A 10,403-nucleotide genomic window follows, 5' to 3' on the forward strand; every position below is an offset into this window, starting at 1 on the left:
AAAAAAATTAAAAAAACATAGTATTTAAAATAAAAAAAGACCCACCCAAAAGGTGCATGTGTGTATACATACACACATATATATATATATACACACACACACAAACATACACATGCATAATATTAATGACTTACACAACCTTATTATATTGGTAGTAGTAACTAGTGACTTATGTACCAAAGTAGGTCACTGTAACTATATTCAATACAGAAAGAACCTGACTTCTTTTTCAACAATTTAGATTATTACCAAATAGATAAACAACTATGAGCCTCTACACACAAGGTCACTTGACCTAGCAGCCAAATCTTCTCCAAATAACACACACCTCTCTTAATAAAAGAGAAAGATATATTATATAATGAATGAGTCCTGAAAACTATGACAGAATGTTCATGGTTGGAATGCCTTTGAACACAGGCCTGTTTAATCAGAGCTGACCTATGGTCAAATGGCAAAGAGAAACAAGTTAAAACGTATTCAATGATTTCTATAGTAAAAACTCCATTAAACTTTCAGTCAACTTACTGCGTGCACACACAAACACACACATAGAGTAAACCTTGTTGTTCATTATCAAATTAATTTACAGCGAACTGGCAGAATTGTTAACATGCCAGACGAAAATGCTTAGCAGCATTTCATTCATCACAACATTCTAAGTTCAAATTCTGTCACGGTCGACTTTGTTTTTTACCTATTCGGGGGTTGATGAAATTAGTCTAAGTTGAGTACTAGGGTCAATGTAATTGACTGGTCCCACACCCCTAAAAGATTTCAGGCATTGTACTTATAGTAGAAAGGATTATTTTTTATGTTTCTTAATTCTTTTAAACATGAAAAAAAAAAAAAAATTGACTATATTATTAAACACCATAAACTGAAAGCTGAGAAAATAAATTTGCTGTATACAAGCAGAAATTACAAGTAGAAACAAAATTATCAACTAACAAAGTGTTGGTGTCACATAAATGATATTCAGTAACACTGTGAAAACCAAAAAAAAAAATAATAAAGTACTTCTAATCTATGGAGAATAGCCTAGTGACTAGGGTGTTGAACTCATGATTGTAGGATTGTAATTTCAATTCCTGGAGCATGTAGTAAATTGTGTTCTTCAGCAAAACACTTCATTTCATATTACTCTATGTAACAGATACACTATGACAGATTGGCATCCCATTCAAGAAAAAAATCTGTGATCGCAGTCACTAATATGCCATGGAAATCAAGTAATTGGTCCTATGAGTCATAAGACTTGACACAGTAATTGGCCAGGGGTTGATGATGATGATGATGATGATGATAACACAAAATCTAAGGGAACATCTAGTAAAACCGGGAACATTACTATTTAATATCCCCATAGGCCATAGACCCTAAATCGGTACCTAGAGTAACAAACTATTTAAAATAGAAAACAAGGATATTTGACAGCTATTTCTAGCTGATGTGTTGTGTCCTATAACACCCTCCCTTGCAAAGAGCCACTATTTGTGTTATTGAAGTTTACATGAGGAAGAAGTTTGCTTTCAGATATAACAAGCGTTTGGCATGGCCCAAGCCCATTGTACTGCCTACACACACGTGTGTGCGCACACGCACGCATGCGCGTGATGGTTTAAACGTATTGCTGTATTTTCTGCCCCATTTATTTGCTGGCCCACCTGCAACCACCGACTTCCAGCAGGGCTACTAGTGGTTAGCATCAAACCCACAAGTGGTGATTCCTTCTTCCCTTCCCCCACTTGCACCAGTCTTGGAGGTCCTGCAAAGGTCACGATGGTGCTGCCTCCTCTCCTTTGATGAAACCATAAAAATTCAAAAAGTTTAAAAAAAAAATCAAGTAATAATAAAAAAAAAAACAGCATCTGGCAAGATAGTCAAATGTAAGCACTAGATAAGTGAATGAATATAATGTAGGTGAGTGTTAACTTAGACATCAACCACTAATTCAAAACAATACTTAGCTAAATTACATTTATCTTAACTAAGTCATTAGATTGAAATTGGAATAATTGGCAGGTCTACAATAACATGATTCTAATTGACAGCGGGAAGTGATATAACACAACACCCACAACTGATGCCCACATTTCAACAACTGGAACAGTTGTGGAAGCAATATAACATTACACCAAGTGATGCCATAATACTCAGACTATAAGAGATATGACTTATGACAGCGATAACCATATCATAAAAACAGCTATTGTGATGTAGGTGTCACTATTAGTTATTTTGGAATAGGTGTCACTATTATAATGGGGAAGTCAGAGTGTTGGACTCATGATCATAAGATTATGGTTTTGATTCCTGGACTGGGCAACATGTTGTGTTCTTGAGCAAAACACTTCATTTCACATTGCTCCAGTCCACTCAGCTGGTAAAATTGAGTAATCTTGTGACAGACTGGCGCCACAACCAGGGAAGAATATATACACCAGAGAAACCAGCCCTATGCTGCTTGTGGAGTAATGTGAACTAACCATAACCATTACAACTGTTGCATTGCATGGGTATGAATACCACAATTGTGGTGAGAGCATCACTACCCACCTTATGTGGTGTGAGCAATACACCCAAAGGTGTTATAGAATGGGTATTAGTCACAGCCGTTGCATTATGGGTAACAAAGCCTAAGCTGTTGGCTGTGAACACCATGCTTGATACCACTCCCATATTTATTCTGATGAGTGGAGGTGTAATGGCCCAGTGGTTAGGGCAGCGGACTCGCGGTCATAGGATTGTGGTTTCGATTCCCAGACCAGGCATTGTGAGTGTTTATTGAGTGAAAACACTTAAAGCTCCACGAGGCTCCGGCAGGGGATGATGGTGAACCCTGCTGTACTCTTTCACCACAACTTTCTCTCACTCTTACTTCCTGTTTCTGTTGTGCCTGTAATTCAAAGGGCCAGCCTTGTCACACTGTGTCACGCTGAATCTCCCCGAGAACTACGTTAAGGGTACACATGTCTGTGGAGTGCTCAGCCACTTGCACGTTAATTTCACGAGCAGGCTGTTCTGTTGATAGGATCAACTGGAACCTTCGACGTCGTAAGCGACGGAGTGCCAACAACATTTATTCTGATGTGAGTGTCACTGTCATAGCCACTACAGTGTACACACCTGACACTGTGGTGTACCACTGAACAAAGCAAATAAATCTGCCTTCTCAAGTTTGTCTGACTGGCATTATGTTCTTAAACCTCTACTTCAAGATGATCAGAAACAGGAAAAGCATCCAGTTGTAGCGAGAACATCCATCAAACTTATCTTATCCAGGGTAAACCAGGAAAATAGAGAGAGAGAGAAATTAAGTTGGTGGACAGGTGACTAAATAATCAAGAGTTCAAATCTTAGTACAGCCACTGAGTTTTGCCCTTAGACAAAGCTCATGACTCTACTTGTCTCAGTGTGTTTAAACTAACAAGTTTCAATCTTACATCATAGTTGAATGGTTAAATGTATAAACTGCATTAAACCATAAAAACAACTACACCAAAACTAAAGTAACTGCAGAAGTGTTGCAAATCAAAAGTAACTATTTATTATTCACCACTAAGTCTCCTTGTCAAGAGTATGTTTCTAGCACATTATATATATATATATATATATATATAATATATATCAACGCTTTATAGCTGAAAGAGGTCAGTCAACCTTGAAATAACTGAAATACATAGAGTGGAGAATTTGAAGTTTATTTGTTGTTCAGGGGATATTTTGCTGGTATTTAAAAGCCTATTAGACAAGATATGTAGTCAGACATTGTACCTATAATCACAATACCCATTATGTCCCACTTTTTCTTTTAGATAGCAGGATGTGATTTAAAAGATCTGGTTGCTATTTCTAGTAGGATCAGTGACTATGTAGAGGTAACCTTATATTTAAGTTATGGTAGAAAGAAAACTAGAAACAAGTCAACTAGATATATGGCTTTTGCTGCAAAATTAGAGCGGAATTAACTTACAAGACACATGAGATTTAAAAGAGACCACAAATTCTAAGCAAAACAAATAAAAATTCCCAAGTGTTGAGGGACATTTTTTTATAAAAGTGAAAGAGGAAAACTGAGGGAAGTATCAAAAAGATTTCTTCAAAGATGTCAGATTAGAAATAGCTTCAAAGATAAGGGGTTAAAGTCTTGTGTGTAGGGGCAATGACTGGGTGGATAACCTAGCTGTAAACAGAACATAACTGACACAAGTTATCTGAGAAACTAGAGCACACTGCATAACTATGGAAAACTGATCTTGGTTTTATAAACAGGCACTCAAAGCCAGTCATACTTGATATTTACAGAGGAGAACAAATGAAGTTGTGTGGTGTTCAAGAGCATTACCAGCAAATGTGAAGTGAAATGGCATACAACTGGAAACTGAAACCAAGTCTTAGGATCAACTGATTCTAGTGCACTTGCCTCACATATCATGACGCCAGTGAATGGTAGACGCTATATTAGAGACAGTTTGGTGTCTAGCTTGGAGTTTCATTGATCACAGTTCATACTCTACTAGGATTATTTTTTATCTTTATATGTGATAATGATGATGATCAAAAAAAGTTCTGGCTTAGCTACAAATGACCTACGTGCTATCTGTAACTGAAGAGGTGAAATCACACCAAAAACTGTATCTGGTAGTTCACTGATGTCACTTGGAGCTCAACTTCATATGTTTTCTACACACAAAACCTATTGACAAAGAATATGTTTTTTCTCTAAGACAAAGACTCACAGTAAATTGCCTTTCATGTTCTTGGATACAAAAGGATACTTTTATTTTTAATGTATGTATATGAGTGTTAATAAAATGAGGACCAGTAATATACTGCAGTCGTGCATATTACAAACATTATTAACTTCAGTTTGGTACCAACCTACCACACAGACAACAAAGTATATATGAGATGATGAGCACTGATAAAATAAGGGCTACCATTATTTTATTTACATTCAGGGTTTTCTGGTACTGATTGTGATAGAAAGGTATATGGTATACTAAGTAACAACTATGACCAGAGAAACAATAGGGAAGTCTTTTAACACTGCAGAGCCAAAGCATGTAATATTAACATAGAGAGAAGTTTGTGAAATACATAAAAACATAGATATATGCATGTATATAGGCACAGGAGTGGCTGTGTGGTAAGTAGCTTGCGTACCAACCACATGGTTCCGGGTTCAGTCCCACTGCGTGGCACCTTGGGCAAGTGTGTTCTACTATAGCTTCGGGCTGACCAAAGCCTTGTGAGAGGATTTGGTAGACGGAAACTGAAAGAAGTACGTCGTATATATGCATATATACATGTATGTGTGTTTGTGTTTGTCCCCCCACCATTGCTTGACAACCGATGCTGGCGTGTTTACGTCCCCGTAACTTAGCGGTTCGGCAAAAAGAGAACGATAGAATAAGTACTAGGCTTACAAAGAGAATAAGTCCTGGGGTCGATTTTATCGACTAAAAGCGGTGTTCCAGCATGGCCGCAGTCAAATGACTGAAACAAGTAAAAGAGTAAAAGAGTAAATATATATAGGGAGAATTCACAAAAAAAACAAAAGACGGGGTAGGCATCATTTAATGTCCATGTTCCATACCGGCATGGATAGGACGGCTGGACAGGATCCAGCAGCTCCAAGAACTGCATCCTGATCCAGTATCTGGCATTTTGTGTTTTCATCCAGAATGGAGATGAATATCTTTCCTTCATGTGATTGGCTTGAAAAATTGTAAAGATATTAAGATATTTTTCTTAAGAGGAAACCAATAGTAGTGTTAATGGACAAATGATGAAATTTTATCCACCAAAGCAGTGTTGAGCACTCTTGTTGGTCAACATTTATGTATACAGGATGCGATGGGTAACTTGTTGCCATTTTATATTCTTAATTTCGCACATGCGCATTGTTTGCTTTTGATTTTGTCGACTACACAGTATAGTAGGGTCAGTTCATCACCATCTGTGAGAAAATCAGCACCATGGTGCAATTCACTCTGCCAGAAATTTAGAAACGACATGCTGTACTGCTTGGCATTTGCACTGGAAGCTCCAATATGAACATTTCAGAGTGTTTGGGTGTCAGTCTGAGAACAGTGCAATCTGAGGACATTATTGAGAATGATAAAAATCAAACATCAAGTCAACATCATGGTGTTTAGAGTGATCACTAATGATATCAACATCATGCTTCTATTCCTCTTCCCACATGGCCTCACAATCAACATGGAGGCCTACATCAAGTGCATGGGGGAAGTAGTGCTGCCCTGGGTCAAGAGGGTGGCTGCTGGAAGACCCTATATCTGGCAACAGGACTCTACCCCATGCCACACAAGGAGAACCCAGTCATAGCTGTCAGACAATTTCTGTGACCACAGCACCCCTAACATCTGGCCACTTAACTCCTTAGACTGCAACCCCCTTGATTATTATGTGTGGGGCACAGTTGAGAGAAAGACCAACAAAACTCCTTGTAACACCAAAGATGAACTGAAGACAAGTATTATGGCAGCATTCAAACAAGGAGACCATCCAGAAGAGTTGCAGATTCCAAAGTCATCTGGAGGCTGTAGTTGAAGCCAATGGTGATTTTAATGAATAACTTTACTCTAGTATTTCAAGATATTTTAATGTAATTTTGGCAAACATATTCTGTTAAAATGAGATGTCAATGTTATTTTCATTTCTGCGTAATTTAGATGACAGTCTATTCACTGCACCCTGTGTGTATACACACACACACACGCATACATTTATACAAACTTAATCCTTTAAAATCCACATCAGTCAGACAGAAATTGTTGAGGCAGATTTTCTGTCACCTCTCAACCTGTTTCCCAGTAAGGTAGACATGTCTTAAAAGATTGAAAGCAGAGACTGCTTTATATGATGGTGACACTCACAATTATTATTGCGCAATGCCAAAGCAAGCAGACAGTAACACACACGCACGCATGCATTCACACACATGCACACACATATATATATACAAAGGGTTTCTTTCAGTTTCCATTTATTAGATTCCCAAACACTTTGGTTAGTGCAGGAATTATAGAAGATACACAACAACGGTGTAACACAGTGAGACTGAACCTGGAACCAAGAGGTTGGGGAAGCAAACTTCTTACCACACATCCTAGCCACACCTGCACACATGTATATATATCTATACAAATATATACATGTATTTATATAAATATATATATATGCATGTGTGTATGTATGCATATATATATATATATAAACATGTACACATATGCACGAATATACACATATACACACACATATATATTAGCATGTATGACATACATTCATATATAGACATAAACGTGTATATATACACACATTATGTGTGTGTGTATATATATTATACATGTATATGTATATATATAATATATATATATAATATATATATATATACATATATGCACATACTCACGCAAAGATCTACAGAATTTCCGTCTACCAATGTCACTTACAAGGCACTGATTGGTCCAAGGCTGGCCAATATATATATATATATATATCGTCATTCAGTTTCATGGTTTCACATCCAGAGACAGTTCCAGTGTAGCTGGATGATTAACATATAAGTTAAATACCACAGGTGTGGTATTTAATATTATGAAAGCTTTATTTGGCAATTAGTATCCAGAACAAAAGATATAATGACTGCAAAGTGTGTAGGAATGTACGGTAACACTCTTAAATAATAACCCTATACTTAATAAAGTCATATCTCTATACCTTGTGTCTGTTCATTAATTCTACCCTTGTCTCTTCACTTATTCTACAGGCATTAGAAGGTAAAAACACACACATATGTTATATATATATATATATATATAAATATGTACATGTGTATGTATGTCTGTATTGCAGTAACTGTACAGAAGCCAAAGTCATTTACCGGCCATTACAAAACTATATAACAGACACACACTATCAATCTTATTATCTTGTGATTCAACACGGCTTGTGTGTGTGTGAATCATTGACCAGATATACAGTGCTAGGAACTCATTTCTCTACATACAATCTAGTTGTGTTCAGACAAGCCTTCAGTATGCTACTGCATTCGACTGCAACACCAGCACACACACAAACAAACACACACGTACATACATACATACATACATACATACATACATACATATACAAACGGGGGACACATACACACCACTTATCTGCTAGCAATCAATCGTATCATAATCCAACAACAGAAAAGCAAATAAACATCAACAGTGGTAACAATAACAACAAAATTAATCATGAGAAATAATTTAAAGGAAGAAGTGAGAAACAACACACAGGCATTATGTTTCTTCTTGGAGAGAAATCTGTTAATCTTAATGAATTGTCATATTCTTTCTTATCTCTACGGTTCCCACTTTCTTTTGTGTCTTTCAAAGAAAATGTCTCTGGCATTAAATATAAAGATTCATCCCATATCTCCTTCTTCTCTCTCTCTCTCTCTCCTTTTTAATATCATTAAAAAGGATAGAATATGTCATAACATCTAAATCAATCAATGTTTAGGTAATAGATAAACAGATGAATGATCAACACATTTAGTCATCATTTGTAGCAGGTGAGAAAAAAAAAGGAAGTCAACTGAAGTGTACAGTGGAAAAGCTTTGGGCTGATTTACCCACAATTCTAAGGCATAAAATAACAACAAAATGAAGGGATTAGCAACACTTCGGGGGTTCTATGCCCCTTTTTTTTTCTTTTTTATTTAGTATCTAGAATGCTTTATGTAGTTGGAGAAGATCAACCAGCAAAGACATTGTCATGCAGTCGTACCACTAGCAGCAGCAGCAGCAGTAGTAACATCCAGCCAAAGAATGAGCCTCTACATGGTAGTCTGACCTGACAGAAATAGCAGCCAAATCTCCCTTGGATTGCTCCTTACTGTTGTCATAAAAGAAATGGGAGTCGGGGGCGCAGCCTGAATAATGAAGTACGAGATAAGCAATGACTGTAAGAAGGATGGGACAGTCATACCTGAAACATTTTTTATCACGGGGTCTGGTTTGTGTCAGGCAGGGTCGACCTAGGCTGAACAATATTAGTAGTAAGAGCTAGTGATTGAGCCTCTACACAGTAACCCGATCTGCTAGAAATAGCAGCCAAATTCCTTCAAATTATATCCTACTCTCATAAAGAAACATAGCTACACTGAAAAAAATATACTCCTAGATATACACAAAAAAAATGGTTAGAGCAAAAGTGCCTTTGATCATTGTGTTGCTCAATCAGGATTGACCAGGGGCTTTAACAATTATGACAACATCAGCATTAGTAGCAGCAGTTAACTCAACCACAAACACTGCCACTAACTACCACATCTAGACAAGATACAAAACAGCAGCTACAGCATCATCTGGTTTTTCCCTTGACAATATTTGCAGCATTACTTGGTTTATGTCCAACAAGCCAGTCATCTCGGTTGGCTATAACACACACACACACACACACACACATATACAAACATACATATATACATACATGCATGCACACACACCGGTGCTAGTGCAGCTTACTCATTCTTAGTTGCCACTCTACCAGCATGGCCGGGTAATTTATTCAGACAGAGAATGGAAAACAGAGAAATCACCAACGCACCACCATTCAGCTGCTTAACATCCCCAAACACATCACATTGCAAAAAAAATAATTCAATGATATTTTTCAAAAGGCAGGCACACACACACACACACAATATGAGTTGTGTGTGTGTGTGTGTGTTTGTGTTTGTTCATAAAAACCAGACACTTTCAACTTGAAGAACACAAAACCTAAAGACATAGTAGATCATAAAATATATATTACGGCTGAATATGTTACTCCTTTCTGCCTCATATACCCAACACACACACACACACACAATACTGTAGGGGCTGAGATTTCTTTCGGTTCCTACTCTGATTATCCCTCCAATATGCAACAGAGGAAACTCAGCAATAATCTTTTTCCTTGTTTGTAAATTCAAACATACACATTTCTTTGTGCAGTTTTATGCATGTACATGTACATATAAATACATCTGTGTGTGTGTGTACATATATGTATGTATATATATATTTATATCTACATATATATATACATATACATGCATATATATATATATATATATATATATATATATATATATATATATATATATATATATATATACACACACATATGCATATGTATATATTTATGTATACATATGTATATATATATATATACATATATATGTATACATATATATATGTATAAACATGCATATGTATACACATATACATGCATTTGTATATATATGCATATATATGTATATACACATATATATATATATATATACATACATATATATATACATGTATACATATATATGTGAATACATATATATATAT

At 36.3% G+C, this 10,403-nt stretch overlaps 1 protein-coding gene across 1 annotated transcript in view; it reads right to left on the minus strand.

Moving 5' to 3' along the window:
• Positions 1-10,403, minus strand: part of LOC106872032 (tyrosine-protein kinase Abl) — a 341,811-nt gene that overhangs the window by 307,652 nt on the left and 23,756 nt on the right. The gene's annotated exons all lie outside the window — the stretch shown is intronic.

This window comes from Octopus bimaculoides, chromosome 8 (assembly GCF_001194135.2).
Source record: "Octopus bimaculoides isolate UCB-OBI-ISO-001 chromosome 8, ASM119413v2, whole genome shotgun sequence".
In the NCBI taxonomy this organism is placed as follows: domain Eukaryota; kingdom Metazoa; phylum Mollusca; class Cephalopoda; order Octopoda; family Octopodidae; genus Octopus; species Octopus bimaculoides.